This window comes from Papio anubis, chromosome 15 (assembly GCF_008728515.1).
Source record: "Papio anubis isolate 15944 chromosome 15, Panubis1.0, whole genome shotgun sequence".
In the NCBI taxonomy this organism is placed as follows: domain Eukaryota; kingdom Metazoa; phylum Chordata; class Mammalia; order Primates; family Cercopithecidae; genus Papio; species Papio anubis.
In genome coordinates, this window is record NC_044990.1 from 55,897,746 (window position 1) to 55,907,104 (window position 9,359).

The following is a 9,359-nucleotide window of genomic DNA, read 5'->3' on the forward strand; positions in this document are numbered from 1 at the left end:
TGTTTTTATAGTCAGGGTCTTGCTCTGTCACCCAGGCTGCAGTGCAGTGGTGCAGCCACAGCTCACTGCCAGCCTTGACCTCCTGGGCTCAAGTGATCCTCTTGTCTCAGCCTCCCGAGTAACCAGGACTACAGGTGTACACCACGATGCCTGATTAATTAATTTTTTTTTGATAGAAACAGGGTCTCACTATGCTGTGGTGAGTGATAATTGCACTGTTGCACTCCAGCCTGAGTGACAAAGCAAGACTTTGTCTCAAAAGAAAAAAAAGCTCTCCATGTGGATGTGGCCAAAGGTAAGTTGGGGCCATATTCAATGTGGTTACAATTACTGGAGCCAAAGCAGGAATGGAGATATTTAAGAACTATTACCTTGGGTCATAAGATTTGCATTCATTACCACCTTCACCTAAACCACACTTTATTCCACTTGGAAGCATGGCTGGTGATTTCTGGTGGGCAATAAAATTAAATGACAGAAATTCCAATCTAATAAGTGATGGCTACCCAGCTTTCAAAATCGTACAAAGTCTTGCTTTGTCACTCAGGCTGGAGTGCAATAGTGCAATTATCACTCACCACAGCAAAGTGAGATCCTGTTTCTACAAAAATCGTACCTATATAACACCAAAATAACTTGCCCTAGATCTGTTTTGCTTAGGATTTATTATTCTGGCTTTAAGTCTTTGTAGTCAAACTCATGCTGTAAATTCACCAACAGTAAGTGCTGAAAAGAATCTAAAAGAAAACTTAGATCAACCTTTTTATTTTAGAAATGAAAACTATACAGATGAACTGGAGAGACAATGGAGTACGGTCCTGTGGCTGAGTCCTGCTGAAACCTGGTGGTGACACACAGAAGCAGGTAATGATGAATCTGCATATCTAGGTCTTTAATTTGCTTAGGACATAAATGTCTGAATGACATGAACCCAGTAGTATAAAATACTATTCCCTATGAAGGAAGATTAACTAAGTCTTTTGAAATTTCGGTAGTAGACTAGTGCTTGGACAAGCTGAGTCAAAGATTCCGAAAATTTTACCCTTAAACATGTTTTGGGGCTTTGCTGTCCTTTCAAGCAAGAAACAATTTTTGCCTTTGAAAATAGCTTCAATTGTTTATTAAGCTGATATTTTTCATATCAGAAACTTATTTTCAAGGCAAAGACCTGTATTTAATATTGCACATGCCTCCAAAAAATTGAACACATCAAAGGAAACTAAAGCTGGGTACATATAATTGACATGAAGAAAGCTGTTGAGACCTCACAAAATTCCTGCTTGTGAACAAGCAGTTTTGGCTTAAATTTTCCAAATTAGTTGTCCTATTTACCAGGTTATTGTTCAATTTCCTACTTGCATTGCCTGGATCCACTCTCAGTATGGCAGAACTATAGTGACTGAAAATTTGGTCAGTGATTTGTTGTGGCCAGTCTATAAATTCGGTGAATGGCAAGAACCTGGGAGTATTAGTACCTATACCACGCAAAGTGAACTTTATGTTTCGCAGTGGGTGAGTCCTATGAACTCTGGTCATAGCACATTAATTGCTTGTTAATGTAGAGCCACTTTTTGACATCAAAGTTTCCTCAAAAGTGATTATATAGTCATAGGTTCTTAATTCACTTGGAGCTTTTATGCGTATGGTATCAAAAACTTAGTGTACAATATGGTCTATCATTAAAAAAAAATTGGCATGTTAGAAAGCACAAATGGATGATAATTTAGACCTACGTTTGAAGTGTAACAAAGCATTAGTGCAAGAGTTTTACAGAAGTGTTATGATTTTGCTTTTTAAAAAGAACTTGGGCAACTTATCTGCTTCAGCAACCTGTGGTTTTATGAATACCTTCCTTTACTCAGCTCTTCCTTTCCATCCTTTCAGCACTTACATATTCAAGTGAACTTGTGGATCTGTTTGTAAATTTTTTTTTTTCTGAGACAGAGTTTCACTCTTGTCTTGTTGCCCAGGCTGGAGTGCAGTTGTGCGATCTCGGCTCATTGCAACTTCCGCCTCCCAGGTTCAAGTGATTCTCTTGTTTCAGCCCCGTAAGTAGCTAAGATTACAGGCATTCGCCATCACACCCAGCTAATTTTGTATTTTTAATAGAGATGGGGTTTCACCATGTTGGCCAGGCTGGTCTCAAACTCCTGACCTCAGGTGATCTGCCCACCTCGGCCTCCCAAAGTGCGGGGATTACAGGTGTGAACCACCATGCCTGGCCCTTGTAATGTGTTTCTACATCAACAGTTGTTATATTGGAGCTTGAGTTTTGCAAGATATTTAATTTTTCCTCATATTCTTTTGGTAAAACAAGGATGATAATATTCACCGTGCATATTTATTTTACTGATGTACATAAATGTATGTAAAGTTTCTGCTGCTTAATAAGTGCTCAGGAAACTAATGAGGATGTGTGTTCTTCCAGAGACATGATGGTGGTTTCTCTTTGTTTCTCTTTAGGGTGAATATTCAAGAAATACTGTTAAATCACAAACTACTCAGATGCAAACACAAGAGTGCATGCTGGAACTGGCTTATGAAACGCAAGCCAGCTGGCTGCCCTAGAAAAATCTGAGGAAAAAGGTTTCTTCATCTAATTCGTAAATGGGAAATTGAATTTCCAGGCTTAGCTGGCTTATTTTTATCTTCTTTTGTTTGTTTGAACTATGTATTGCCGAATAACTGTGACAACATTAAAGAGAGGGTTCATGAGTAAAGCCAGAGTTGATCTTTCACAAAGCAGTGCTATAATCATTTCTATGGGAGAGGCTACAGATGATTCCAGGCAGGGATCACTCTGTATGAATGATCTGGCCTCAGGCTAGAACACTTGAAAAGCAGCAAAGGAAAACTTTCTGCCCAACTTATTAGAGGGGTGTGTGTGTGTGTGTGTATATCTCACATGAATATATATATACACACACACACACACACACACTCCACTGGTATTTATTTTCACATGCTTTTTAATTTTTATTTTATTTTATTTTTAAAATGGAGACAGCGTCTTTCTCTGTCACCCAGGCTGGAATGCAGTGATGTAATCATGGCTCATTGAAGCCTCGACTTGAACTCCTGGGCTCAAACGATCCTCCTGCCTCAGCCTCTTGAGTAGCCAGGACTACAGGCACATGCTACTAGGTCCAACTAATTTTAATTTGTGTGTGTGTGTGTGGAGATGGTGGGCGGGGGGGTGTCTCTCTTTGTTTCCCAGGTTGGTCTTGAACTTCTGGCCTCCAGCAATCCTTCTGCCTTGACCTCCCAAAGTGCTGGGATCATAGGCATGAGCCACCATACCCAGCCTAGTTTCACACTTTTATATACTCTCCCAAGTATCATAGGGCTGGAAGCACTTTGGTTTGGTATATTCAGTATAATTTATGTTCTGTCAATGAAATGCAATCATGCAATATTCCAAAGGCAGAATAGAGACTCAGAGAACCCATATGTTAAAAAAAATTCCTTTGACATATAAATAACACTTTTTCTAATTTATTGATTTTGTAAATTTGGAATTGTGAAGAATCCCCCCTCCCCCAAGAAAAACCTGTTTGTTCATCATTCCTTGCAATGACTGAATCCTTCACCAGACAAACAAGATGAACAAATTATCTTTTCTTCTTTTCCTTTGGCTTACTTTTTATGTGACATTGTTTGAGAGACTGAGCACAGTATTTTGAAACAGATGACAGGGTTGTCACCTTTGAGTGGCACAAATTTAGTAGTAATGGTAGGGAGTTTTATGACAATTTCTTTACAGTATGAAATCCAAAAGTTATTCTCTGTGACTTCGTAAGGAAATGACATTGAGTGGCAATATTTAAGACGGCGATTGGGAGGAAAGGCGAGTGTGGGAAGGGCAGCCTAATTTTCATGAAACGAAACAGCCCTAGACTTGCAAAATGGTAATCGTATTACTGAACAATGTGATGGTTATCTCACATGAATAGTTCACTTCCAGGAGGCATTCAATCAGGCAAGCTATCAAGAAGATCTGGCCTTTCATAAACACATCCACTTTAATAGCAGTTCCTGAGATGAAATGTTTGGATTTATGGCACTCAATCACTGCAGCTTGAAAATATGAAATAACTTCCGAGTGATCTGCCATGAAAACCATTACATTATGTCAGAATCTTCCTTTTAGTAAGACATGGGATGTTATTAATTGATTAATCTCCCTCCCTATTCTTAAAAATGATTTAAGGAGGGTGGCCATTTTCTACGATGGAAAAGTACCACTTCCTGGTCTGATATAAAATGAGAAATTACCCAAGATGAGCTCTAATGTGTCTTCTAGATAACATCTTCTATGATACAATTTTTGGGAGTCTGTCCTTCAAAACTTCACTACAAGGAGCCATATTAAGATGAACTCTTAATAAGAAGCCTCCTTATGTGGAGCTCACAGAGACCTAGATTCATCCTAGAATCCACTGGACATTTGAACTGTCGTAATTCTGAAGCTTACACGTATTCACAGAGTTGATGTCAACTTAATTCCTTGGAAAATTAGGAGACAAAGATTTGTTCTCTGTTCTTATTCCTGACTTGGTGAGTTCTGCTAATGGTTGTTACCTTTCAGAGGCACAGACTTTGTAACAACATGGGATGGTCATTACAATTTCTATGTTACACAAATTCTAAAATTAAGTTTAGTGATTGGGAGGGAAGGTGATTGAGAGAAGTATACTTTTCAAATAATGAAGCAACATTTAACTTCTGAGAAGGTACTTGTTGTATTACTTAGCAATGTGGAGTTTCATCCCAGACTGAATAGACTTCAAGGCAAAGGGTGTCAGTTATAATCTTGTTGAGAAATTTTTCTGGCCAATGTTTTATAAGAAATGGCTTTATTAAAGAAAGTTTAAGCAGCATTATTCACAATAGCCAAAAGGTGGAAGCAACTCAAGTGCCCACAGACAGATCAATGAATAAACAAAATGTGTTATAGCCATAAGATGAAATATTTTTCAGCCTTAAAAGGACGGAAATTCTGACACCTGTTGAAATGCTACGACATGAACGAAACTGGAAGACATGAAATGTGAAACCAGGCACAAAAGGAAAAGTACTATATAATTTCATTGATTTGAGGTACCTAGAATAGTGAAATTCGTAGAGACAGAAAGTAGAATGGAGGTGGCCACGGGTTTGGGGAGTGGGGAATGGGGAGTTATTGTTTAAAGGTTACAGAGTTGCAGTTTGATAGATGAGAAAGTTCTTCCCAAAGTTTTGGGATGGTGGATAGTGGTGATGAATGTACTAAAAGCCACAAAACCACACACTTACAAATGGTTAAAATGGCAAATTATATGTTACACATATTTTACCACAAGTATAATACTAAATTTAAAAAGAACAGAGGGGGGCGGAGCAAGATGGCCGAATAGGAGCGGCTCCAGTCTTCAACTCCCAGCGCCAGCGACACAGAAGACCGGTGATTTCGGCACTTTCAACTGAGGTACTGGGTTCATCTCACTGGGGAGTGCCGGAAGATCGGTACTGGTCAGCTGCTGCAGCCCGACCAGCGAGAGCTGAAGCAGGGCGAGGCATTGCCTCACCTGGGAAGCGCAAGGGGGAAGGGAATCCCTTTTCCTAGCCAGGGGAACTGAGACACACAACACCTGGAGAATCGGGTAACTCCCACCCCAATACTGCGCTTTGAGCAAACAGGCACACCAGGAGATCATATCCCACACCTGGCTGGGAGGGTCCCACACCCACGGAGCCTCCCTCATTGCTATCACAGCAGTCTGTGATCTACCGGCAAGGCAGCAGCGAGGCTGGGGGAGGGGCGCCTGCCATTGCTCAGGCTTCAGTAGGTAAACAAAGCTGCTGGGAAGCTCGAACTGGGTGGAGCTCACAGCAGCTCAAGGAAACCTGCCTGTCTCTGTAGACTCCACCTCTGGGGGCAGGGCACAGTAAACAATAACAAAGCAGCAGATACCTCTGCAGACCCAAACGACTCTGTCTGACAGCTTTGAAGAGAGCAGTGGATCTCCCAACACGGAGGTTGAGATCTGAGAAGGGACAGACTCCCTGCTCAAGCGGGTCCCTGACCCCTGAGTAGCCTAACTGGGAGACATCCCCCACTAGGGGCAGTCTGACACCCCACACCTCACAGGGTGGAGTACACCCCTGAGAGGAAGCTTCCAAAGCAAGAATCAGACAGGTACACTTGCTGTTCAGAAATATTCTATCTTCTGCAGTCTCTGCTGCTGATACCCAGGCAAACAGGGTCTGGAGTGGACCTCAAGCAATCTCCAACAGACCTACAGCTGAGGGTCCTGACTGTTAGAAGGAAAACTATCAAACAGGAAGGACACATACACCAAAACCCCATCAGTACATCACCATCATCAAAGACCAGAGGCAGATAAAACCACAAAGATGGGGAAAAAGCAGGGCAGAAAAGCTGGAAATTCAAAAAATAAGAGCACATCTCCCCCGGCAAAGGAGCGCAGCTCATCGCCAGCAACGGATCAAAGCTGGACCGAGAATGACTTTGACGAGATGAGAGAAGAAGGCTTCAGTCCATCAAATTTCTCAGAGCTAAAGGAGGAATTACGTACCCAGCGCAAAGAAACTAAAAATCTTGAAAAAAAAGTGGAAGAATTGACGGCTAGACTAATTAATGCAGAGAAGGTCATAAACGAAATGAAAGAGATGAAAACCATGACACGAGAAATACGTGACAAATGCACAAGCTTCAGTAACCGACTCGATCAACTGGAAGAAAGAGTATCAGCGATTGAGGATCAAATGAATGAAATGAAGCGAGAAGAGAAACCAAAAGAAAAAAGAAGAAAAAGAAATGAACAAAGCCTGCAAGAAGTATGGGATTATGTAAAAAGACCAAATCTCCGTCTGATTGGGGTGCCTGAAAGTGAGGGGGAAAATGGAACCAAGTTGGAAAACACTCTTCAGGATATCATCCAGGAGAACTTCCCCAACCTAGTAGGGCAGGCCAACATTCAAATCCAGGAAATACAGAGAACGCCACAAAGATACTCCTCGAGAAGAGCAACTCCAAGACACATAATTGCCAGATTCACCAAAGTTGAAATGAAGGAAAAAATCTTAAGGGCAGCCAGAGAGAAAGGTCGGGTTACCCACAAAGGGAAGCCCATCAGACTCACAGCAGATCTCTCGGCAGAAACTCTCCAAGCCAGAAGAGAGTGGGGGCCAATATTCAACATTCTTAAAGAAAAGAATTTTAAACCCAGAATTTCATATCCAGCCAAACTAAGTTTCATAAGTGAAGGAGAAATAAAATCCTTTACAGATAAGCAAATGCTTAGAGATTTTGTCACCACTAGGCCTGCCTTACAAGAGACCCTGAAGGAAGTACTAAACATGGAAAGGAACAACCGGTACCAGCCATCTCAAAAACATGCCAAAATGTAAAGACCATCGAGGCTAGGAAGAAACTATATCAACTAAGGAGCAAAATAACCAGTTAATATCATAATGGCAGGATCAAGTTCACACATAACAATCTTAACCTTAAATGTAAATGGACTAAATGCTCCAATGAAAAGACACAGACTGGCAAACTGGATAAAGAGTCAAGACCCATCAGTCTGCTGTATTCAGGAGACCCATCTCACACGCAGAGACATACATAGGCTCAAAATAAAGGGATGGAGGAAGATTTACCAAGCAAATGGAGAACAAAAAAAAGCGGGGGTTGCAATACTAGTCTCTGATAAAACAGACTTTAAACCATCAAAAATCAAAAGAGACAAAGAAGGCCATTACATAATGGTAAAGGGATCAATTCAACAGGAAGAGCTAACTATCCTAAATATATATGCACCCAATACAGGAGCACCCAGATTCATAAAGCAAGTCCTTAGAGACTTACAAAGAGACTTAGACTCCCATACAATAATAATGGGAGACTTCAACACTCCACTGTCAACATTAGACAGATCAACGAGACAGAAAGTTAACAAGGATATCCAGGAATTGAACTCATCTCTGCAGCAAGCAGACCTAATAGACATCTATAGAACTCTCCACCCCAAATCAACAGAATATACATTCTTCTCAGCACCACATCGTACTTATTCCAAAATTGACCACGTAATTGGAAGTAAAGCACTCCTCAGCAAATGTACAAGAACAGAAATTATTACAAACTGTCTCTCAGACCACAGTGCAATCAAACTAGAACTCAGGACTAAGAAACTCAATCAAAACCGCTCAACTACATGGAAACTGAACAACCTGCTCCTGAATGACTACTGGGTACATAACGAAATGAAGGCAGAAATAAAGATGTTCTTTGAAACCAATGAGAACAAAGATACAACATACCAGAATCTCTGGGACACATTTAAAGCAGTGTGTAGAGGGAAATTTATAGCACTAAATGCCCACAAGAGAAAGCAGGAAAGATCTAAAATTGACACTCTAACATCGCAATTAAAAGAATTAGAGAAGCAAGAGCAAACACATTCGAAAGCTAGCAGAAGGCTAGAAATAACTAAGATCAGAGCAGAACTGAAGGAGATAGAGACACAAAAAACCCTCCAAAAAATCAATGAATCCAGGAGTTGGTTTTTTGAAAAGATCAACAAAATTGACAGACCACTAGCAAGACTAATAAAGAAGAAAAGAGAGAAGAATCAAATCGACGCAATTAAAAATGATAAAGGGGATATCACCACCGACCCCACAGAAATACAAACTACCATCAGAGAATACTATAAACACCTCTACGCAAATAAACTGGAAAATCTAGAAGAAATGGATAATTTCCTGGACACTTACACTCTTCCAAGACTAAACCAGGAAGAAGTTGAATCCCTGAATAGACCAATAGCAGGCTCTGAAATTGAGGCAACAATTACTAGCCTACCAACCAAAAAAAGTCCAGGACCAGATGGATTCACAGCTGAATTCTACCAGAGGTACAAGGAGGAGTTGGTACCATTCCTTCTGAAACTATTCCAATCAATAGAAAAAGAGGGAATCCTCCCTAACTCATTTTATGAGGCCAACATCATCCTGATACCAAAGCCTGGCAGAGATACAACAAAAAAAGAGAATTTTAGACCAATATCCCTGATGAACATCGATGCAAAAATCCTCAATAAAATACTGGCAAACCGGATTCAACAACACATCAAAAAGCTTATCCACCATGATCAAGTGGGCTTCATCCCTGGGATGCAAGGCTGGTTCAACATTCGCAAATCAATAAACATAATCCAGCATATAAACAGAACCAAAGACAAGAACCACATGGTTATCTCAATAGATGCAGAAAAGGCTTTTGACAAAATTCAACAGCCCTTCATGCTAAAAACGCTCAATAAATTCGGTATTGATGGAACGTACCTCAA